Genomic DNA, 23,978 nt, shown 5'->3' with positions numbered 1-23,978 from the left:
GATCTGCTCCATGGGGGACCCATGGGCTGCAGGGGGACAGCCTGCTCCACCGGGGGCCTCTCCCTGCACAGCCTGCAGGGGAACTGCTGCTGCCTCCTGCTGCACTCCCCTGGGGGGCTGCAGGGCTGCTTCTCCTCTCTTTCTCCCTGTGAAGCAGCTTTTGTTTTGTTATTTTTGTTCTCCTTTCTTCAATATGCTCTCACAGAGGAACAAGCGACATCGTTTCTTGGCTTGGCTCTGGCCAGCAGGGGAGCCCTTCTCTAACGTGGGGCAGCTTCTAGATTCTTCTCATGGAAGCCACCCCTATGGCCCCCTGCTACCAAAACCTTGCCACATAAACCCACCAGAGCAACTCTTTCGGTGAAGAAATTTTTCGCAATAACCAACCAAAACCTCCCCTGGTACAACCTAAGGGGTTTTGTTCTTGTCTTGTCACTTGGGGCTTGGGAGAAGAGAACGATCCCCACCTCTCTGGAGCCTCCTTTCAGCTTCCTGTAGAGCACAGGAAGGTCTCCCCTGAGCCTCCTTTTCTCCAGGCTGAACAACCCCAGCTCCCTCAGCCGCTCCTCACCAGACTTGTTCTCGAAACCCTTAACAAGCTTCAGAGCCCTTCTGCGGACACGCTCCAGCACCTCGAGGTCTTCGCTGAACACAGTGCTCGAGGTGCGGCCTCACCAGAGCCGAGCACAGAGGGACAACCGCTTCCCTAGTCCTGAGGGCCACTCTATGTCTGATACAAGCCAGCTGTAGAGATATTTCTATGCATATAGATGCAGCACTAGTACATGTTCCTTGGAAAACCGGTCAAACTCTCTTCAAACCCTCTAACTGGTTTCCTCTAACTGGCACTGATGCTTCAGCTGGATCCTCTAAATCCCATGTTACTGCTTCTGCTTCCTAAGCAGGTGACGGAAACTCCTAACCGCAGAGCAGAGGAGTTGTAGTTCTGTCTACAGGCAATATTTGGAAGTCTGGAAGATGCTTCCCTTGCTCAGCTGCCATCCCTATGTTAATCAATCACCCGATCTTTTGCCTTCCAGCAAAAGTCTCGATGCAGTTCTTAAGGCAAGTTATATCTGAAAATCCTCAGCCAGCTCTGTGCAGGCCAAACCTTTCATGGCACTGTGCAAGGCGCGGCTGGCAGCGATAAATCAGGTTGTGGAATGAATGGCAACGTGTGGGGAGGGACTTTTCAGGTGGCTTCGCGCTGCTTCACAGGTCCCTGAATTAGAGGTAATGAGGAAACAAGCGGGAGAAACAAAAACTTGAGCAAGGCTGAGATCCAGAATTGGCTACAGTGTTAAAGAGGACCTTTGGGCAGTGGGCAATTGCTGGCTGGCTCCAGGCACGTGCCTGAGGGTCTCTGACCAACTGTGGGATAGATTCGGGCGCGTGGACAGCACGTGGGGCTACGGGGAGAGGACATGTAGGAGTGAAAAAGGGCAATAAACGCCTCCTGTTCAAGAGCCATCAGGAGTCTGTGTCTTGCATCCCTTCAGCAACACAAATATTTGGCTCCAGATCCAAAATGTCATGTATTTGGCAACTTTATTTATGGTAGCACTCCCCTCCCCTCCCCTCCCCTCTTTTGCCTCCCCTCCCCTCCCCTCTTTTGCTTCCCCTCCGCTCTTTTGCTTCCCCTCCCCTCCCCTCTTTTGCCTCCCCTCCCCTCCCTTCTTTTGCTTCCCCTCCCCTCCCCTCCCCTCTCTTGCCTCCCCTCCCCTCTTTTGCCTCCCCTCCACTCCCCTCTTTTGCCTCCCCTCCCCTCCCCTCTTTTGCTTCCCCTCCCCTCCCCTCTCTTGCCTCCCCTCCCCTCCCCTCTTTTGCCTCCCTTCCACTCCCCTCCACTCCCCTCCCATCGCCTCCCCTCGCCTCCCCTCTCCTCCCCTATGCTCCCTGTCCCTACACTCTGCTACACTCCCCTTCCCTATCCTACTCTACACTCCCCTTCGCTACACTACCCTACATTACCCTATGCTCCCCTCCCCTATGCTCCCTGACGCTCCCCTCCCCTATCCTACCCTACACTCCCCTAAACTCCGCTCCCCTACACTACCCTATACTCTCCTACGCTCCCCTCCCCTCTACCACACTACACTACGCTACGCTACCCTACGCTATGCTATGCTACACTACCCTATCCTACCCTCCCCTGCCCTCCCCTCCCCTGCCCTTTCCTCCCCTCCCCTTCCCTCCCTTCCCCTCCCCTCCCCTTCCCTCCCCTTCCCTCCACTCCCCTCCCTTCCTTTTATTCCCTCCCCTTCCCTCCCCTCTTGTCTTCTTCTCTCCTCTTTTCTTTCTTTCAGGTATCTTCAGATTGCTTCAGTCGTTCTCATAGCTGCTATCCCTGGCTGATTCACGGGAACCCATCAGCAGCAACCAGAAGCGCTCCAGCTGCTGTGTCCCTAGGCGAGCAACAGTCTCCAACTGGGAAGCGCTGACTTCCTTCTGTGGCTTAGACAGGTGCCTTGCAGTTCCACCGTGGCCTGGACGTGTCCTCTTGCTGTGTCCCCACCTACAGCGCAGTTCTGCTTAGAAGCAGCAGCAGGCTTTTGAAGATGTCCCACTCCTTCCATTTTCAATGGTTTAGCTTGGCTAGCCGGGTGGTGTCTGTCAATAGAAGACAACAAAGAGATTTGGGTTAGAAACAGCTAACTGAGTAGTTCCTTTGCACAAGGGCAAGGACTATTTACCCCTTCCTAATGGAGACTGCAGTGTCAGAGATAATGACGGGTCCTTCAGAGAGCTTTGAAATATCCCTTGGGGATGCTGAGTCCAGAGGACCAGAGGAAATCTGTCTAAAGTACACCATGGAAGCACTCTGAATTACTTCCTAGCACAGAAGCATCTATGCTGATACGGCTTCAGCTGCTTGCAGTGTTCTTCTTCACCTAATACCTAAATTGAGATAAGAGGTCTCAATGCAGATGGAAAGATTGAGAACTAGAGAAATCACTGATGTGCTTTGAGAACTTCTGAGGACTGAGAACTAAATAAATCCAATGTTGTAACATTAAGGATTGGTTAGAAAAGTAAACGTTCAAAACAAGTAAAGGAGAAGGACAAGTAAGCTTTCTTAAAGGATCTACTATATGTAAAGGATCTTTAAATAAGTAAATAAGTAATGAAATATATGCGCAGAGAGATAGATAGATAGATATCCAGAAACCTAAGAAACTGCTGCGCAGGTTAGCTTCTTGCTCTCTTTTCTCAAAGTGCTAGTGAATACAGCATCCGTGTGCGTTACAAGCATTACCCTCAGTCCACCACAGGTACACACGAGAGGACAGCCTGCAGGTTGCGGAGGCAAAGAAACTGCTCTGGCTGGATGTGAAGAGCCAAGACAGAAGTTGCTGTCAGGGAAAAGATACACAGAGGGGATGAAAACCACGGAGTGCGCTTCCGACCTTCACAACTTCTAAGCAAGCGGAGATGAGGTTGTGGAACAACCAAATGAGCTGTTGATCGAGAAGCAGCCTGAAGACTGTCCTTAAGCAGGGCCTTGCATTCTTCGTTTTTATAGCATTGCTTGCCTTCAAGCGCACAATCATGACTTTATTAACTTTCTACCACTACAGAAATGCACCGGATTCTTTCACAACACTTACGGGTGGTAATTGGAAATACTGGTCAGCATTCTCTATTTCCTTCTTCATCTCAATTCTCTTTTGGCCTGTGAAGCTTTTCAGATCAGAGGAGAAGATCCGCTGTGATACGGAGTTTTGGATACTGCAAAGGAAACGAAGAATCGTACTGACAACTCTTTTCAACCTCACCTGCAACCATCACAGAAGAGAACAGCGAAAGAACGCCGCTTTCTCATGGGAAGCATAAATTCGAGCATAGGTGTCCTCTAGCTGAAGCGAGGTGAAGCAGGTTCCAAACAAGGGGAAGGAGCACACCCACACGCATTTCCATAAAGCTGTGTTTTCAAACAAATGGTTTAAAGACTTAGATTTTCTTACAAGTGAAGAATGAAAAAAATAAAAAGAAAGAAAATTATCCGGACATACCGTTTTCCTCTAGCTTGCTTTGCTGCTTTCAGAATCGAGGGCTTTGATACTGCTGCCTCCTCAGCAACATCAGCAATTTCCTAGGAAAGCTGGTGTCCACCAGGTCAAATAGGAACGGGAAACCCCTCTTGCCACAACTTCACACTCACACCAGAGTTGGCAGGACAGGCCGATGGACAGAGAAGGGTCTGGAAGAGTGTTAGAAAACAGACTTTAGATTTCCGTCCACCCAGGAAAAATTACTTGCTCATCCCTTCAAACTGAACTCTCAGTAGAAGGAGGTGATCCCAAGCTGCACTCCTGACATCTATGCTGCAAAGTCATCAAATGCGCCATGTTACTGTACCAGCCTGTGATGAACAGAAACAGGACTTTGAGGTTATGCTGTTTGAGTAGAATTAAGCTCAAAGAGTTAGTCCTTTGGTATGTTTTTGTCTGCAAGTGTTTTCACTGTTTCCCAGACAATGTCTCCAGCAAGCTGGCTGCTTGCTTCATTCGTTCTGTTCCGTTCTCTTTTGTTTTGTTTTCTCGGCAAGGGTTCTTAGAGAAATGAGATTAAAGTGTTCATATTGTATGTCCATCCCTCCCTCCCTCCCCTTCGCTTGTCCAGAGCTTTTACCTTGTCCACCAGCTTGAATGAACTCGGTCCTAGGCGCAGTTGTGTCCAAGCCATTCTGTTGCTAGACATGTTGTGCAAACAGACAGCTGAGTAGTGGGGAGAGGACGTGCTGCTGTCTGCAGTGTGACCTCAGCGCTTACCAAACAGTAGGGAATACACAGAGAAGGGCGTTAGGAAAACTTCAAGCCCCAGATACATTTTAGGTGGAAACCATATTTCCCAAGATAACACTGGACACAACTGCATAATCAAAATGGATTCATTTCTTGGTTCATCCAACTCCTAGGTTTTAGTTTTGAAAAGTTTCTGTCTTGGCTTAAAGCACTCTTCCAATCTCTATTTCCAGTTACTAGGATTTCCTGAAATAGCTAATCCCATTTTTTTCTCTGTACCATCTCCCCGTCTCTTTGTTTTCCTCTCCCCAAGAAACTTAGAACTGCTCTCTTCATACTTGACAACTAGATATGGAGCTGTATCAGCCAGAAGGAAGTTTCCTTCACACTTTCCGCTTCTTACGGTACCTGGACTCTTACCTTTACTCTTACTCGCCCTTCCTACATTAGCACAAAGGAAGCTGTTTTGGAGATCTGACGTCTTGTTCTCCAGAAGCTACCCTGAATCACCCTTACGAGAGCTGTCCCACGCTGCGAGCACAAGTCTTGCAGTCTGGCCAGATATTTGCCTTCCAAGTCAATAACCAAATCTGTCAAGTTAAGAACATGGAATTAATGGAAAGGAAATCCTCTTATTTTGATCCCAATTCCCTTTTTTTTTTAATTTCTTTTTTTTTTCTTCTTTTTTTCTAGACCACGAGTGAATCGTGGGAAACCAGCAAAACTCAGGTGAAAAATGGAATGAACAATGTTCAGGTCAGGCAGCTTGCCCACTGCAATTGCTACCCTGAAAGCAGATGGAGTGCCTCTTCATACACCACAGCCTGAGACACTACTCGACAGGCCAGCCCATGTGGTGCAGTCCATTGCTGTCCTGAATTTTAACATGACAGGGGTACTCTTAAGCCTCTTGTTTATGCTTTAGGACTTGCGGTCTATGGGAGGACCACAGCACACTCTTCTCTGTCTCCCCTTATTTGTTGATCGTCTGTAGGAAGAAGAGAACGTGCAGAGGCCCTCACCCGTACATTGGGTCTGTTCTCACTCTGTGCAGCTCCATCATTGAGCAAAGTACCAAACTTGATGCTTCTCTAAGGGCTTTACACAAACTACAGAATACTAAAATGAAGCATTCACAACAAAACCACACTGTTTTCCCCAGCCAAGCATCAAAACACTTACAGAAGGGCATGGGCCCTCTCTGTGCACCTCAAGGTGGGATCCACAAATCCTCACGTGGTTTCAACACATCCAGCACCCTTCTCTGTCCCTCCCGGCTAAACGTGCACAGAGGCAGCTGTTCCCAAAGTGCTGTGGTGACATCATTCAGGTCTGTTTCTGAAGTCACCACCGCAGGCGCCTCCCAGTGACGGCACAACACTCTCTGTTGCTAACGCGTATGTCTCAGAAACAGCCAGAGAAGTACCACTATGCCCAAACTGACTTGAATTAGGGTAGTTCAAAAATTATTCCCTGCTCCCCTACATCTGTGGAAGGTGTGTGATCAATCTGTTCCTTGAGAAAGGACTACAGACCAAAAGAGCTTGATTCTGATACCTTGCCCGTACTTGTAGAGCAGTTCACCTTTTATTTCCATGTAAGAAAAAAGAAGGTGAAATCAACAATTCCCTTCCTCTGATTTGGGAATAGGAAAAAAAAAACAATTATCCAGGAAGCCTTAATAAGGAAACTATGCATTCCTTGTTAAACATCTTGTTTCTTCGGAAAACTTTTCCAGTCCTTTGCAACTGCACTGGTCTGAATCGGGTGGGCAGCCGAGTTCCACCACGACCGCTCTCTCACTCCCCCTCCTCAAGGGAAAGGGGGAGAAAATACCATGCAAAGGGCTCAAGGGCTGAGATAAGGACGGGGAGAATGCTCAACAATTATTGTAAAGGGGAAAGCAGACTCAGCGTAGGGAGATAGTAAGAGTTATTGCCTACTACCAACAAACTAGACACGTGAGAAACAAAGGAAAGAAACCCAAAACGTCTTCTCCCCATCTGCCCTCTTCCAGCTCCTCCTCCTGAGCAGCGCAGGGAAACAGGGGACTGAGGGCTGCGCTCAGTCCCTGAAGCTTTGTCCCCGCCGCTCCTTCTCGCTCCCTCCCTGCCCCTGTTCCCATGGGGTCCCTCCCACGGGATGCCGTCCTTCCCCAGCTGATCCCACACGGGCTGCCCACAGGCAGCAGCTCCTCAAGCACTGCTCCCACACGGCTCCGTCCCACGGGCTCCATCCATCCATCCCCCAGGAGCAAACTGCTCCAGCACGGGTCCCCCACGGCTGGGCGGCAGCTCCCCCCAGAGCCCCTGCTCCTGCGGGGGCTCCTCTCCACGGGGGGGCTGCAGCTGCGGCCCGGGGCCTGCTCCTGCGGGGGCTCTCCATGGGCCGCAGCCTCCTCCAGGCCACATCCACCTGCTCCACCGGGGGCTCCTCCACCCACGGGGGGGCTGCAGCGTGGAGATCTGCTCCGTGGGGGACCCATGGGCTGCAGGGGGACAGCCTGCTCCACCGGGGGCCTCTCCCTGCACAGCCTGCAGGGGAACTGCTGCTGCCTCCTGCTGCACTCCCCTGGGGGGCTGCAGGGCTGCTTCTCCTCTCTTTCTCCCTGTGAAGCAGCTTTTGTTTTGTTATTTTTGTTCTCCTTTCTTCAATATGCTCTCACAGAGGAACAAGCGACATCGTTTCTTGGCTTGGCTCTGGCCAGCAGGGGAGCCCTTCTCTAACGTGGGGCAGCTTCTAGATTCTTCTCATGGAAGCCACCCCTATGGCCCCCTGCTACCAAAACCTTGCCACATAAACCCACCAGAGCAACTCTTTCGGTGAAGAAATTTTTCGCAATAACCAACCAAAACCTCCCCTGGTACAACCTAAGGGGTTTTGTTCTTGTCTTGTCACTTGGGGCTTGGGAGAAGAGAACGATCCCCACCTCTCTGGAGCCTCCTTTCAGCTTCCTGTAGAGCACAGGAAGGTCTCCCCTGAGCCTCCTTTTCTCCAGGCTGAACAACCCCAGCTCCCTCAGCCGCTCCTCACCAGACTTGTTCTCGAAACCCTTAACAAGCTTCAGAGCCCTTCTGCGGACACGCTCCAGCACCTCGAGGTCTTCGCTGAACACAGTGCTCGAGGTGCGGCCTCACCAGAGCCGAGCACAGAGGGACAACCGCTTCCCTAGTCCTGAGGGCCACTCTATGTCTGATACAAGCCAGCTGTAGAGATATTTCTATGCATATAGATGCAGCACTAGTACATGTTCCTTGGAAAACCGGTCAAACTCTCTTCAAACCCTCTAACTGGTTTCCTCTAACTGGCACTGATGCTTCAGCTGGATCCTCTAAATCCCATGTTACTGCTTCTGCTTCCTAAGCAGGTGACGGAAACTCCTAACCGCAGAGCAGAGGAGTTGTAGTTCTGTCTACAGGCAATATTTGGAAGTCTGGAAGATGCTTCCCTTGCTCAGCTGCCATCCCTATGTTAATCAATCACCCGATCTTTTGCCTTCCAGCAAAAGTCTCGATGCAGTTCTTAAGGCAAGTTATATCTGAAAATCCTCAGCCAGCTCTGTGCAGGCCAAACCTTTCATGGCACTGTGCAAGGCGCGGCTGGCAGCGATAAATCAGGTTGTGGAATGAATGGCAACGTGTGGGGAGGGACTTTTCAGGTGGCTTCGCGCTGCTTCACAGGTCCCTGAATTAGAGGTAATGAGGAAACAAGCGGGAGAAACAAAAACTTGAGCAAGGCTGAGATCCAGAATTGGCTACAGTGTTAAAGAGGACCTTTGGGCAGTGGGCAATTGCTGGCTGGCTCCAGGCACGTGCCTGAGGGTCTCTGACCAACTGTGGGATAGATTCGGGCGCGTGGACAGCACGTGGGGCTACGGGGAGAGGACATGTAGGAGTGAAAAAGGGCAATAAACGCCTCCTGTTCAAGAGCCATCAGGAGTCTGTGTCTTGCATCCCTTCAGCAACACAAATATTTGGCTCCAGATCCAAAATGTCATGTATTTGGCAACTTTATTTATGGTAGCACTCCCCTCCCCTCCCCTCTTTTGCCTCCCCTCCCCTCCCCTCCCCTCTTTTGCTTCCCCTCCCCTCCGCTCTTTTGCCTCCCCTCCCCTCCCCTCTTTTGCTTCCCCTCCCCTCCCCTTTTTTGCCTCCCCTCCCCTCCCCTCCACTCCCCTCCCCTCGCCTCCCCTCTCCTCCCCTATGCTCCCTGTCCCTACACTCTGCTACACTCCCCTTCCCTATCCTACTCTACACTCCCCTTCGCTACACTACCCTACATAACCCTATGCTCCCCGCCCCTACGCTCTCCTACGCTCCCCTCCCATATCCTACTCTACACTCCCCTAAACTCCGCTCCCCTACACTACCCTATACTCTCCTATGCTCCCCTCCCTTATCCTACCCTCCACTCCCCTAAACTTCGCTCCCCTACACTACCCTATACTCTCCTACGCTCCCCTCCCCTCTAACACGCTACACTACGCTATGCTATGCTATGCTACACTACCCTATCCTACCCTCCCCTAACCTCCCCTACACTATCTTCCCCTGCCCTCCCCTCCCTGGCCCTCCCCTGCCCTGCCCTCCCCTCCCCTTCCCTCCCCTCCCCTCCCCTATGCTTCCCTACGCTCCCCTCCCCTACGCTCCCCTCCCCTATGCTCCCTGTCCCTACACTCTGCTACACTCCCCTCCCCTATACTACCCTACACACCCCTACACTCCCCTCCGCTATCCTACCCTACACTCCCCTAAACTCCGCTCCCCTACACTACCCTATACTCTCCTACACTCCCCTCCCCTCTACCACGCTACACTATGCTACGCTACGCTATGCTACCCTACGCTATGCTATGCTATGCTACACTACCCTATCCTACCCTCCCCTAACCTCCCCTACACTATCCTACCCTCTCCTGCCCTCCCCTCCCCTGCCCTCCCCTCCCCTATGCTCCCTGTCCCTACACTCTGCTACACTCCCCTCCCCTATCCTACCCTACACTCCCCTTCGCTACACTACCCTACATTACCCTATGCTCCCCTCCCCTATGCTCCCTGACGCTCCCCTCCCCTATCCTACCCTACACTCCCCTAAACTCCGCTCCCCTACACTACCCTATACTCTCCTACGCTCCCCTCCCCTCTACCACACTACACTACGCTACGCTACCCTACGCTATGCTATGCTACACTACCCTATCCTACCCTCCCCTGCCCTCCCCTCCCCTGCCCTTTCCTCCCCTCCCCTTCCCTCCCTTCCCCTCCCCTCCCCTTCCCTCCCCTTCCCTCCACTCCCCTCCCTTCCTTTTATTCCCTCCCCTTCCCTCCCCTCTTGTCTTCTTCTCTCCTCTTTTCTTTCTTTCAGGTATCTTCAGATTGCTTCAGTCGTTCTCATAGCTGCTATCCCTGGCTGATTCACGGGAACCCATCAGCAGCAACCAGAAGCGCTCCAGCTGCTGTGTCCCTAGGCGAGCAACAGTCTCCAACTGGGAAGCGCTGACTTCCTTCTGTGGCTTAGACAGGTGCCTTGCAGTTCCACCGTGGCCTGGACGTGTCCTCTTGCTGTGTCCCCACCTACAGCGCAGTTCTGCTTAGAAGCAGCAGCAGGCTTTTGAAGATGTCCCACTCCTTCCATTTTCAATGGTTTAGCTTGGCTAGCCGGGTGGTGTCTGTCAATAGAAGACAACAAAGAGATTTGGGTTAGAAACAGCTAACTGAGTAGTTCCTTTGCACAAGGGCAAGGACTATTTACCCCTTCCTAATGGAGACTGCAGTGTCAGAGATAATGACGGGTCCTTCAGAGAGCTTTGAAATATCCCTTGGGGATGCTGAGTCCAGAGGACCAGAGGAAATCTGTCTAAAGTACACCATGGAAGCACTCTGAATTACTTCCTAGCACAGAAGCATCTATGCTGATACGGCTTCAGCTGCTTGCAGTGTTCTTCTTCACCTAATACCTAAATTGAGATAAGAGGTCTCAATGCAGATGGAAAGATTGAGAACTAGAGAAATCACTGATGTGCTTTGAGAACTTCTGAGGACTGAGAACTAAATAAATCCAATGTTGTAACATTAAGGATTGGTTAGAAAAGTAAACGTTCAAAACAAGTAAAGGAGAAGGACAAGTAAGCTTTCTTAAAGGATCTACTATATGTAAAGGATCTTTAAATAAGTAAATAAGTAATGAAATATATGCGCAGAGAGATAGATAGATAGATATCCAGAAACCTAAGAAACTGCTGCGCAGGTTAGCTTCTTGCTCTCTTTTCTCAAAGTGCTAGTGAATACAGCATCCGTGTGCGTTACAAGCATTACCCTCAGTCCACCACAGGTACACACGAGAGGACAGCCTGCAGGTTGCGGAGGCAAAGAAACTGCTCTGGCTGGATGTGAAGAGCCAAGACAGAAGTTGCTGTCAGGGAAAAGATACACAGAGGGGATGAAAACCACGGAGTGCGCTTCCGACCTTCACAACTTCTAAGCAAGCGGAGATGAGGTTGTGGAACAACCAAATGAGCTGTTGATCGAGAAGCAGCCTGAAGACTGTCCTTAAGCAGGGCCTTGCATTCTTCGTTTTTATAGCATTGCTTGCCTTCAAGCGCACAATCATGACTTTATTAACTTTCTACCACTACAGAAATGCACCGGATTCTTTCACAACACTTACGGGTGGTAATTGGAAATACTGGTCAGCATTCTCTATTTCCTTCTTCATCTCAATTCTCTTTTGGCCTGTGAAGCTTTTCAGATCAGAGGAGAAGATCCGCTGTGATACGGAGTTTTGGATACTGCAAAGGAAACGAAGAATCGTACTGACAACTCTTTTCAACCTCACCTGCAACCATCACAGAAGAGAACAGCGAAAGAACGCCGCTTTCTCATGGGAAGCATAAATTCGAGCATAGGTGTCCTCTAGCTGAAGCGAGGTGAAGCAGGTTCCAAACAAGGGGAAGGAGCACACCCACACGCATTTCCATAAAGCTGTGTTTTCAAACAAATGGTTTAAAGACTTAGATTTTCTTACAAGTGAAGAATGAAAAAAATAAAAAGAAAGAAAATTATCCGGACATACCGTTTTCCTCTAGCTTGCTTTGCTGCTTTCAGAATCGAGGGCTTTGATACTGCTGCCTCCTCAGCAACATCAGCAATTTCCTAGGAAAGCTGGTGTCCACCAGGTCAAATAGGAACGGGAAACCCCTCTTGCCACAACTTCACACTCACACCAGAGTTGGCAGGACAGGCCGATGGACAGAGAAGGGTCTGGAAGAGTGTTAGAAAACAGACTTTAGATTTCCGTCCACCCAGGAAAAATTACTTGCTCATCCCTTCAAACTGAACTCTCAGTAGAAGGAGGTGATCCCAAGCTGCACTCCTGACATCTATGCTGCAAAGTCATCAAATGCGCCATGTTACTGTACCAGCCTGTGATGAACAGAAACAGGACTTTGAGGTTATGCTGTTTGAGTAGAATTAAGCTCAAAGAGTTAGTCCTTTGGTATGTTTTTGTCTGCAAGTGTTTTCACTGTTTCCCAGACAATGTCTCCAGCAAGCTGGCTGCTTGCTTCATTCGTTCTGTTCCGTTCTCTTTTGTTTTGTTTTCTCGGCAAGGGTTCTTAGAGAAATGAGATTAAAGTGTTCATATTGTATGTCCATCCCTCCCTCCCTCCCCTTCGCTTGTCCAGAGCTTTTACCTTGTCCACCAGCTTGAATGAACTCGGTCCTAGGCGCAGTTGTGTCCAAGCCATTCTGTTGCTAGACATGTTGTGCAAACAGACAGCTGAGTAGTGGGGAGAGGACGTGCTGCTGTCTGCAGTGTGACCTCAGCGCTTACCAAACAGTAGGGAATACACAGAGAAGGGCGTTAGGAAAACTTCAAGCCCCAGATACATTTTAGGTGGAAACCATATTTCCCAAGATAACACTGGACACAACTGCATAATCAAAATGGATTCATTTCTTGGTTCATCCAACTCCTAGGTTTTAGTTTTGAAAAGTTTCTGTCTTGGCTTAAAGCACTCTTCCAATCTCTATTTCCAGTTACTAGGATTTCCTGAAATAGCTAATCCCATTTTTTTCTCTGTACCATCTCCCCGTCTCTTTGTTTTCCTCTCCCCAAGAAACTTAGAACTGCTCTCTTCATACTTGACAACTAGATATGGAGCTGTATCAGCCAGAAGGAAGTTTCCTTCACACTTTCCGCTTCTTACGGTACCTGGACTCTTACCTTTACTCTTACTCGCCCTTCCTACATTAGCACAAAGGAAGCTGTTTTGGAGATCTGACGTCTTGTTCTCCAGAAGCTACCCTGAATCACCCTTACGAGAGCTGTCCCACGCTGCGAGCACAAGTCTTGCAGTCTGGCCAGATATTTGCCTTCCAAGTCAATAACCAAATCTGTCAAGTTAAGAACATGGAATTAATGGAAAGGAAATCCTCTTATTTTGATCCCAATTCCCTTTTTTTTTTAATTTCTTTTTTTTTTCTTCTTTTTTTCTAGACTACGAGTGAATCGTGGGAAACCAGCAAAACTCAGGTGAAAAATGGAATGAACAATGTTCAGGTCAGGCAGCTTGCCCACTGCAATTGCTACCCTGAAAGCAGATGGAGTGCCTCTTCATACACCACAGCCTGAGACACTACTCGACAGGCCAGCCCATGTGGTGCAGTCCATTGCTGTCCTGAATTTTAACATGACAGGGGTACTCTTAAGCCTCTTGTTTATGCTTTAGGACTTGCGGTCTATGGGAGGACCACAGCACACTCTTCTCTGTCTCCCCTTATTTGTTGATCGTCTGTAGGAAGAAGAGAACGTGCAGAGGCCCTCACCCGTACATTGGGTCTGTTCTCACTCTGTGCAGCTCCATCATTGAGCAAAGTACCAAACTTGATGCTTCTCTAAGGGCTTTACACAAACTACAGAATACTAAAATGAAGCATTCACAACAAAACCACACTGTTTTCCCCAGCCAAGCATCAAAACACTTACAGAAGGGCATGGGCCCTCTCTGTGCACCTCAAGGTGGGATCCACAAATCCTCACGTGGTTTCAACACATCCAGCACCCTTCTCTGTCCCTCCCGGCTAAACGTGCACAGAGGCAGCTGTTCCCAAAGTGCTGTGGTGACATCATTCAGGTCTGTTTCTGAAGTCACCACCGCAGGCGCCTCCCAGTGACGGCACAACACTCTCTGTTGCTAACGCGTATGTCTCAGAAACAGCCAGAGAAGTACCACTATGCCCAAACTGACTTGAATTAGGGTAGTTCAAAAATTATTCCCTGCTCCCCTACATCTGTGGAAGGTGTGTGATCAATCTGTTCCTTGAGAAAGGACTACAGACCAAAAGAGCTTGATTCTGATACCTTGCCCGTACTTGTAGAGCAGTTCACCTTTTATTTCCATGTAAGAAAAAAGAAGGTGAAATCAACAATTCCCTTCCTCTGATTTGGGAATAGGAAAAAAAAAACAATTATCCAGGAAGCCTTAATAAGGAAACTATGCATTCCTTGTTAAACATCTTGTTTCTTCGGAAAACTTTTCCAGTCCTTTGCAACTGCACTGGTCTGAATCGGGTGGGCAGCCGAGTTCCACCACGACCGCTCTCTCACTCCCCCTCCTCAAGGGAAAGGGGGAGAAAATACCATGCAAAGGGCTCAAGGGCTGAGATAAGGACGGGGAGAATGCTCAACAATTATTGTAAAGGGGAAAGCAGACTCAGCGTAGGGAGATAGTAAGAGTTATTGCCTACTACCAACAAACTAGACACGTGAGAAACAAAGGAAAGAAACCCAAAACGTCTTCTCCCCATCTGCCCTCTTCCAGCTCCTCCTCCTGAGCAGCGCAGGGAAACAGGGGACTGAGGGCTGCGCTCAGTCCCTGAAGCTTTGTCCCCGCCGCTCCTTCTCGCTCCCTCCCTGCCCCTGTTCCCATGGGGTCCCTCCCACGGGATGCCGTCCTTCCCCAGCTGATCCCACACGGGCTGCCCACAGGCAGCAGCTCCTCAAGCACTGCTCCCACACGGCTCCGTCCCACGGGCTCCATCCATCCATCCCCCAGGAGCAAACTGCTCCAGCACGGGTCCCCCACGGCTGGGCGGCAGCTCCCCCCAGAGCCCCTGCTCCTGCGGGGGCTCCTCTCCACGGGGGGGCTGCAGCTGCGGCCCGGGGCCTGCTCCTGCGGGGGCTCTCCATGGGCCGCAGCCTCCTCCAGGCCACATCCACCTGCTCCACCGGGGGCTCCTCCACCCACGGGGGGGCTGCAGCGTGGAGATCTGCTCCGTGGGGGACCCATGGGCTGCAGGGGGACAGCCTGCTCCACCGGGGGCCTCTCCCTGCACAGCCTGCAGGGGAACTGCTGCTGCCTCCTGCTGCACTCCCCTGGGGGGCTGCAGGGCTGCTTCTCCTCTCTTTCTCCCTGTGAAGCAGCTTTTGTTTTGTTATTTTTGTTCTCCTTTCTTCAATATGCTCTCACAGAGGAACAAGCGACATCGTTTCTTGGCTTGGCTCTGGCCAGCAGGGGAGCCCTTCTCTAACGTGGGGCAGCTTCTAGATTCTTCTCACGGAAGCCACCCCTATGGCCCCCTGCTACCAAAACCTTGCCACATAAACCCACCAGAGCAACTCTTTCGGTGAAGAAATTTTTCGCAATAACCAACCAAAACCTCCCCTGGTACAACCTAAGGGGTTTTGTTCTTGTCTTGTCACTTGGGGCTTGGGAGAAGAGAACGATCCCCACCTCTCTGGAGCCTCCTTGAAGCTTCCTGTAGAGCACAGGAAGGTCTCCCCTGAGCCTCCTTTCCTCCAGGCTGAACAACCCCAGCTCCCTCAGCCGCTCCTCACCAGACTTGTTCTCGAAACCCTTAACAAGCTTCAGAGCCCTTCTCCGCACACGCTCCAGCACCTCGAGGTCTTCGCTGAACACAGTGCTCGAGGTGCGGCCTCACCAGAGCCAAGCACAGAGGGACAACCGCTTCCCTAGTCCTGAGGGCCACTCTATGTCTGATACAAGCCAGCTGTAGAGATATTTCTATGCATATAGATGCAGCACTAGTACATGTTCCTTGGAAAACCGGTCAAACTCTCTTCAAACCCTCTAACTGGTTTCCTCTAACTGGCACTGATGCTTCAGCTGGATCCTCTAAATCCCATGTTACTGCTTCTGCTTCCTAAGCAGGTGACGGAAACTCCTAACCGCAGAGCAGAGGAGTTGTAGTTCTGTCTACAGGCAATATTTGGAAGTCTGGAAGATGCTTCCCTTGCTCAGCTGCCATCCCTATGTTAATCAATCACCCGATCTTTTGCCTTCCAGCAAAAGTCTCGATGCAGTTCTTAAGGCAAGTTATATCTGAAAATCCTCAGCCAGCTCTGTGCAGGCCAAACCTTTCATGGCACTGTGCAAGGCGCGGATGGCAGCGATAAATCAGGTTGTGGAATGAATGGCAACGCGTGGGGAGGGAATTTTCAGGTGGCTTCGCGCTGCTTCACAGGTCCCTGAATTAGAGGTAATGAGGAAACAAGCGGGAGAAACAAAAACTTGAGCAAGGCTGAGATCCAGAATTGGCTACAGTGTTAAAGAGGACCTTTGGGCAGTGGGCAATTGCTGGCTGGCTCCAGGCACGTGCCTGAGGGTCTCTGACCAACTGTGGGATAGATTCGGGCGCGTGGACAGCACGTGGGGCTACGGGGAGAGGACATGTAGGAGTGAAAAAGGGCAATAAACGCCTCCTGTTCAAGAGCCATCAGGAGTCTGTGTCTTGCATCCCTTCAGCAACACAAATATTTGGCTCCAGATCCAAAATGTCATGTATTTGGCAACTTTATTTATGGTAGCACTCCCCTCCCCTCCCCTCTTTTGCCTCCCCTCCCCTCCCCTCCCCTCTTTTGCTTCCCCTCCCCTCCGCTCTTTTGCCTCCCCTCCCCTCCCCTCTTTTGCTTCCCCTCCCCTCCCCTTTTTTGCCTCCCCTCCCCTCCCCTCCACTCCCCTCCCCTCGCCTCCCCTCTCCTCCCCTATGCTCCCTGTCCCTACACTCTGCTACACTCCCCTTCCCTATCCTACTCTACACTCCCCTTCGCTACACTACCCTACATAACCCTATGCTCCCCGCCCCTACGCTCTCCTACGCTCCCCTCCCATATCCTACTCTACACTCCCCTAAACTCCGCTCCCCTACACTACCCTATACTCTCCTATGCTCCCCTCCCTTATCCTACCCTCCACTCCCCTAAACTTCGCTCCCCTACACTACCCTATACTCTCCTACGCTCCCCTCCCCTCTAACACGCTACACTACGCTATGCTATGCTATGCTACACTACCCTATCCTACCCTCCCCTAACCTCCCCTACACTATCTTCCCCTGCCCTCCCCTCCCTGGCCCTCCCCTGCCCTGCCCTCCCCTCCCCTTCCCTCCCCTCCCCTCCCCTATGCTTCCCTACGCTCCCCTCCCCTACGCTCCCCTCCCCTATGCTCCCTGTCCCTACACTCTGCTACACTCCCCTCCCCTATACTACCCTACACACCCCTACACTCCCCTCCGCTATCCTACCCTACACTCCCCTAAACTCCGCTCCCCTACACTACCCTATACTCTCCTACACTCCCCTCCCCTCTACCACGCTACACTATGCTACGCTACGCTATGCTACCCTACGCTATGCTATGCTATGCTACACTACCCTATCCTACCCTCCCCTAACCTCCCCTACACTATCCTACCCTCTCCTGCCCTCCCCTCCCCTGCCCTCCCCTCCCCTATGCTCCCTGTCCCTACACTCTGCTACACTCCCCTCCCCTATCCTACCCTACACTCCCCTTCGCTACACTACCCTACATTACCCTATGCTCCCCTCCCCTATGCCCCCTGACGCTCCCCTCCCCTATCCTACCCTACACTCCCCTAAACTCCGCTCCCCTACACTACCCTATACTCTCCTACGCTCCCCTCCCCTCTACCACACTACACTATGCTACGCTACCCTACGCTATGCTATGCTACACTACCCTATCCTACCCTCCCCTGCCCTCCCCTCCCCTGCCCTTTCCTCCCCTCCCCTTCCCTCCCTTCCCCTCCCCTCCCCTTCCCTCCCCTTCCCTCCACTCCCCTCCCTTCCTTTTATTCCCTCCCCTTCCCTCCCCTCTTGTCTTCTTCTCTCCTCTTTTCTTTCTTTCAGGTATCTTCAGATTGCTTCAGTCGTTCTCATAGCTGCTATCCCTGGCTGATTCACGGGAACCCATCAGCAGCAACCAGAAGCGCTCCAGCTGCTGTGTCCCTAGGCGAGCAACAGTCTCCAACTGGGAAGCGCTGACTTCCTTCTGTGGCTTAGACAGGTGCCTTGCAGTTCCACCGTGGCCTGGACGTGTCCTCTTGCTGTGTCCCCACCTACAGCGCAGTTCTGCTTAGAAGCAGCAGCAGGCTTTTGAAGATGTCCCACTCCTTCCATTTTCAATGGTTTAGCTTGGCTAGCCGGGTGGTGTCTGTCAATAGAAGACAACAAAGAGATTTGGGTTAGAAACAGCTAACTGAGTAGTTCCTTTGCACAAGGGCAAGGACTATTTACCCCTTCCTAATGGAGACTGCAGTGTCAGAGATAATGACGGGTCCTTCAGAGAGCTTTGAAATATCCCTTGGGCATGCTGAGTTCAGAGGACCAGAGGAAATCTGTCTAAAGTACACCATGGAAGCACTCTGAATTACTTCCTAGCACAGAAGCATCTATGCTGATACGGCTTCAGCTGCTTGCAGTGTTCTTCTTCACCTAATACCTAAATTGAGATAAGAGGTCTCAATGCAGATGGAAAGATTGAGAACTAGAGAAATCACTGATGTGCTTTGAGAACTTCTGAGGACTGAGAACTAAATAAATCCAATGTTGTAACATTAAGGATTGGTTAGAAAAGTAAACGTTCAAAACAAATAAAGGAGAAGGACAAGTAAGCTTTCTTAAAGGATCTACTATATGTAAAGGATCTTTAAATAAGTAAATAAGTAATGAAATATATGCGCAGAGAGATAGATAGATAGATATCCAGAAACCTAAGAAACTGCTGCGCAGGTTAGCTTCTTGCTCTCTTTTCTCAAAGTGCTAGTGAATACAGCATCCGTGTGCGTTACAAGCATTACCCTCAGTCCACCACAGGTACACACGAGAGGACAGCCTGCAGGTTGCGGAGGCAAAGAAACTGCTCTGGCTGGATGTGAAGAGCCAAGACAGAAGTTGCTGTCAGGGAAAAGATACACAGAGGGGATGAAAACCACGGAGTGCGCTTCCGACCTTCACAACTTCTAAGCAAGCGGAGATGAGGTTGTGGAACAACCAAATGAGCTGTTGATCGAGAAGCAGCCTGAAGACTGTCCTTAAGCAGGGCCTTGCATTCTTCGTTTTTATAGCATTGCTTGCCTTCAAGCGCACAATCATGACTTTATTAACTTTCTACCACTACAGAAATGCACCGGATTCTTTCACAACACTTACGGGTGGTAATTGGAAATACTGGTCAGCATTCTCTATTTCCTTCTTCATCTCAATTCTCTTTTGGCCTGTGAAGCTTTTCAGATCAGAGGAGAAGATCCGCTGTGATACGGAGTTTTGGATACTGCAAAGGAAACGAAGAATCGTACTGACAACTCTTTTCAACCTCACCTGCAACCATCACAGAAGAGAACAGCGAAAGAACGCCGCTTTCTCATGGGAAGCATAAATTCGAGCATAGGTGTCCTCTAGCTGAAGCGAGGTGAAGCAGGTTCCAAACAAGGGGAAGGAGCACACCCACACGCATTTCCATAAAGCTGTGTTTTCAAACAAATGGTTTAAAGACTTAGATTTTCTTACAAGTGAAGAATGAAAAAAATAAAAAGAAAGAAAATTATCCGGACATACCGTTTTCCTCTAGCTTGCTTTGCTGCTTTCAGAATCGAGGGCTTTGATACTGCTGCCTCCTCAGCAACATCAGCAATTTCCTAGGAAAGCTGGTGTCCACCAGGTCAAATAGGAACGGGAAACCCCTCTTGCCACAACTTCACACTCACACCAGAGTTGGCAGGACAGGCCGATGGACAGAGAAGGGTCTGGAAGAGTGTTAGAAAACAGACTTTAGATTTCCGTCCACCCAGGAAAAATTACTTGCTCATCCCTTCAAACTGAACTCTCAGTAGAAGGAGGTGATCCCAAGCTGCACTCCTGACATCTATGCTGCAAAGTCATCAAATGCGCCATGTTACTGTACCAGCCTGTGATGAACAGAAACAGGACTTTGAGGTTATGCTGTTTGAGTAGAATTAAGCTCAAAGAGTTAGTCCTTTGGTATGTTTTTGTCTGCAAGTGTTTTCACTGTTTCCCAGACAATGTCTCCAGCAAGCTGGCTGCTTGCTTCATTCGTTCTGTTCCGTTCTCTTTTGTTTTGTTTTCTCGGCAAGGGTTCTTAGAGAAATGAGATTAAAGTGTTCATATTGTATGTCCATCCCTCCCTCCCTCCCCTTCGCTTGTCCAGAGCTTTTACCTTGTCCACCAGCTTGAATGAACTCGGTCCTAGGCGCAGTTGTGTCCAAGCCATTCTGTTGCTAGACATGTTGTGCAAACAGACAGCTGAGTAGTGGGGAGAGGACGTGCTGCTGTCTGCAGTGTGACCTCAGCGCTTACCAAACAGTAGGGAATACACAGAGAAGGGCGTTAGGAAAACTTCAAGCCCCAGATACATTTTAGGTGGAAACCATATTTCCCAAGATAACACTGGACACAACTGCATAATCAAAATGGATTCATTTCTTGGTTCATCCAACTCCTAGGTTTTAGTTTTGAAAAGTTTCTGTCTTGGCTTAAAGCACTCTTCCAATCTCTATTTCCAGTTACTAGGATTTCCTGAAATAGCTAATCCCATTTTTTTCTCTGTACCATCTCCCCGTCTCTTTGTTTTCCTCTCCCCAAGAAACTTAGAACTGCTCTCTTCATACTTGACAACTAGATATGGAGCTGTATCAGCCAGAAGGAAGTTTCCTTCACACTTTCCGCTTCTTACGGTACCTGGACTCTTACCTTTACTCTTACTCGCCCTTCCTACATTAGCACAAAGGAAGCTGTTTTGGAGATCTGACGTCTTGTTCTCCAGAAGCTACCCTGAATCACCCTTACGAGAGCTGTCCCACGCTGCGAGCACAAGTCTTGCAGTCTGGCCAGATATTTGCCTTCCAAGTCAATAGCCAAATCTGTCAAGTTAAGAACATGGAATTAATGGAAAGGAAATCCTTTTATTTTATTTTATTTTATTTTATTTTATTTTATTTTATTTTATTTTATTTTATTTTATTTTATTTTATTTTATTTTATTTATTTTATTTTATTTTATTTTATTTTATTTTCGTAGACCAAGAAGGAATGAATTGTGGGGAACAAACAAAACTCAGGTGAAAAATGGAATGAACAATGTTCAGGTCAGGCAGCTTGCCCACTGCTATTGCTAGCCTGAAAGCAGATGGAGTGCCTCTTCATACACCACAGCCTGAGACACTACTCGACAGGCCAGCCCATGTGGTGCAGTCCATTGCCGTCCTGAATTTTAACATGACAGGGGTACTCTTAAGCCTCTTGTTTATGCTTTAGGACTTGCGGTCTATGGGAGGACCACAGCACACTCTTCTCTGTCTCCCCTTATTTGTTGATCGTCTGTAGGAAGAAGAGAACGTGCAGAGGCCCTCACCCGTACATTGGGTCTGTTCTCACTCTGTGCAGCTCCATCATTGAGCAAAGTACCAAACTTGACGCTTCTCTAAGGGCTTTACACAAACTACAGAATACTAAAATGAAGCATTCACAACAAAACCACACTGTTTTCCCCAGCCAAGCATCAAAACACTTACAGAAGGGCATGGGCCCTCTCTGTGCACCTCAAGGTGAGATCCACAAATCCTCACGTGGTTTCATCACATCCAGCACCCTTCTCTGTGCCTCCCAGCTAAACGTGCACAGAGGCAGCTGTTCCCAAAGTGCTGTGGTGACATCATTCAGGTCTGTTTCTGAAGTCATCACCGCAGGCGCCTCCCAGTGACAGCACAACACTCTCACTTAGGCTATATGACGGAGACAGAAATAATGCCATTTTCACATTTCATTATCCTACTGCGCAATAACTGTAGCAGCCTGATCCCTGACTTTCTCCTGTGTTCTCTCTGGCAATGCAGCTTTCTGATGCTTGTCATGCCAGGTTCAAAAAGGGAAGGAAGTGGCTTTGACTCACTGACTTTCTCCATTCCATCTCAAGACCCTTTTCAAGACCCTGCTTGCCATCAAACAGCCTCCAGGTGGCATCCTACAGATGGCCCTTTCCTCACCAAGCCTCTGGTTGAGAGGATCTAGCAGTGTCCTGTATTCTGACCACAAAACCAGCAGCACTGATGTTTGTAACCAACATACCAGGAGGCTTTGCTCACTTTCTCTTGTTATTAGCTTCCTAATACAGATCAAAACAACTATCAGAGACAGGAGCAAACTAAATGGCAGTGAACACTCTGTTTTCTTAAAAGTTTTATTTTCTTGTACTTAAGATGTCCTATACCTCAGCTGTCTGAGTTTTATTTATTTATTTTTCCAATCAGCTGCTTGGATGTTGTAGGACTGCTGAAAGCAGATGCTGAAAAGACAGGTCAAATTAGCATTAAAACTGCTCAACCGGAAAAGTATCTTTAAATATTGAATTAGACAAAAGAAAGAAAAAAAAAAAAAGCCTAACAAAGTAAGAGATATTCACAAAAGCTAAAAAGCATTCTTAGGGCACTGTCTAACACTGTGCAAAAGCCTACAGTTCAGCAGTCCACCAGCCTGACACAACTCCTCCATAGTTCTCACCACCAAGTTAACCACTTTGCTAGAAGCAAACCCACCTGAAAAGTTGAAGCCAGAGAGAAGTAGAGTGGCTGAGCTCATAAGAAGGAAAGTCTTTCCAAGTGGAGTTTGTAAGATCTCAGACAAGTGCTCACATTTTTTTGCTCATGTGTTTATTATTATTTTTGTTCATGTGATAAGTTTTTTTGTCTTTCTTCTTTGGGTGGGCTGATTTTATCTAGACCTTTTTGTTCCCAGCTGATCTTTGAATCAGCTTTTCCCACAAAATATAGACATGGACCAACCCATACATACATTAAATATGAAATAATTACATTATGCCTACAGTTCAAATCAGGATTTGAACAGAAAAGCTATGAATGATTCTGGACTTAAAAGTCTTCTAGACAATTCTAACAATAAAAATGCAATCACAAAATATAATTGGCATGCATGGTTTCAACCTCTACTGTGGAAGAGATCTGAAAGCTCAGCCGGTAATTTGGCTTCATGTGCTACAAGATGAAATCACTTTACCTGTTTCAGGTGGCTAAACAACTGTTACATCCTTGCAGAGCCCAAGTTAGTTTACAAAAAAAATAAATAAAAATAAAGAAACAAACAGGAACATATGCTACAAGGAAGGAAGGCTTCATTACTTTATCTCAGAGAACTACACGGGGGTACCAGTGGTCTGCAAGGCCTCTCAGGGTGGAATACAAAAAAATGCATCACCCAAATCTTCACTGAATGCCTCTGCCTGTGTCCTGGTGCTGTTGCAGAGCCCTCCTGCTACCAGTACTGCAGTGCTTGGTCCTCTTGCAGTGCTTCTCCAGACATGAAGTTTGCAACTCAATTTCCAAGTCCTTTTCCTGCTCTTCCTTCAAGAGGCTCACAACATCCTTGTTACCTATGCTTTCAGAGGTGATGTTCTAGAGAATTATTTTGTACCATAACAAACTTGGTCAGCTTCAGGTAAAAACAGCTCTGTGGTCTTCTAACAATATTTCTACCACTTCACAGTGTCATCTTCCAGTTTTTGGAGGGGCAATTTCCTGGTTTTTAGGAAGATGGAGGAGTGAAGTTGGCAAATTAAAATGTGTAAGGCAGGCTTCCCTTTTGGCACTTTTTAAAGACCAATCCCATTTCTTGCCTATGTGCTTTTTTTATTATTTAAACTGGAAGACTGGAAATGAAATGTCAGACAATGTAGAATTCCTTTTCCTACCTCCTTCTGCAAAAAGACCTTAGAAACCATCTCCAGGCCTCTCAAGACAGATATTTTCCGCTGGTATCAGGACAGTCAGATTAGACTTTCATGTCATTCCTAGGGCAAAGATGGCTTCTATGTGTGCTTGAATGCCTTGTCTGCCCTTACATGACAGGAGGTAACCTTTCTTTGCCACCTCCCAGTCACCACAGCTC

The 23,978-nt window shown here is 49.0% G+C and overlaps 2 long non-coding RNA genes across 14 annotated transcripts; both read right to left on the bottom strand.

The window, feature by feature from the left end:
* Window positions 1-2,271: 2,271 nt before the first annotated feature.
* On the bottom strand, window positions 2,272-8,787 carry LOC140001898 (uncharacterized). 7 transcript variants are annotated; one of them, XR_011807640.1, is made up of 5 exons: window positions 4,014-8,787; window positions 3,609-3,729; window positions 3,257-3,353; window positions 2,694-2,898; window positions 2,272-2,610 (listed from the first exon to the last, which is right to left on the bottom strand). It is a non-coding gene; the product is annotated as an uncharacterized lncRNA (long non-coding RNA). The 7 variants fall into 7 exon arrangements; XR_011807637.1 differs by having other exon boundaries at window positions 3,257-3,729; XR_011807638.1 differs by having other exon boundaries at window positions 2,694-3,353.
* A 1,262-nt stretch (window positions 8,788-10,049) lies between these two features.
* LOC119715976 (uncharacterized) lies at window positions 10,050-16,590 on the bottom strand. Of its 7 annotated transcripts, XR_011807633.1 has the most exons (5): window positions 11,817-16,590; window positions 11,412-11,532; window positions 11,060-11,156; window positions 10,497-10,701; window positions 10,051-10,413 (listed from the first exon to the last, which is right to left on the bottom strand). It is a non-coding gene; the product is annotated as an uncharacterized lncRNA (long non-coding RNA). The 7 variants fall into 7 exon arrangements; XR_011807630.1 differs by having other exon boundaries at window positions 10,050-10,413; window positions 11,060-11,532; XR_011807631.1 differs by having other exon boundaries at window positions 10,050-10,413; window positions 10,497-11,156.
* Between the last annotated feature and the right edge of the window lie 7,388 nt (window positions 16,591-23,978).

The sequence above is a fragment of the Anas platyrhynchos genome, chromosome 2, assembly GCF_047663525.1.
Source record: "Anas platyrhynchos isolate ZD024472 breed Pekin duck chromosome 2, IASCAAS_PekinDuck_T2T, whole genome shotgun sequence".
NCBI lineage: Eukaryota > Metazoa > Chordata > Aves > Anseriformes > Anatidae > Anas > Anas platyrhynchos.
Note: the sequence above shows the minus strand (reverse complement) of the source record. Positions and strands in the feature narration are given on the sequence as shown.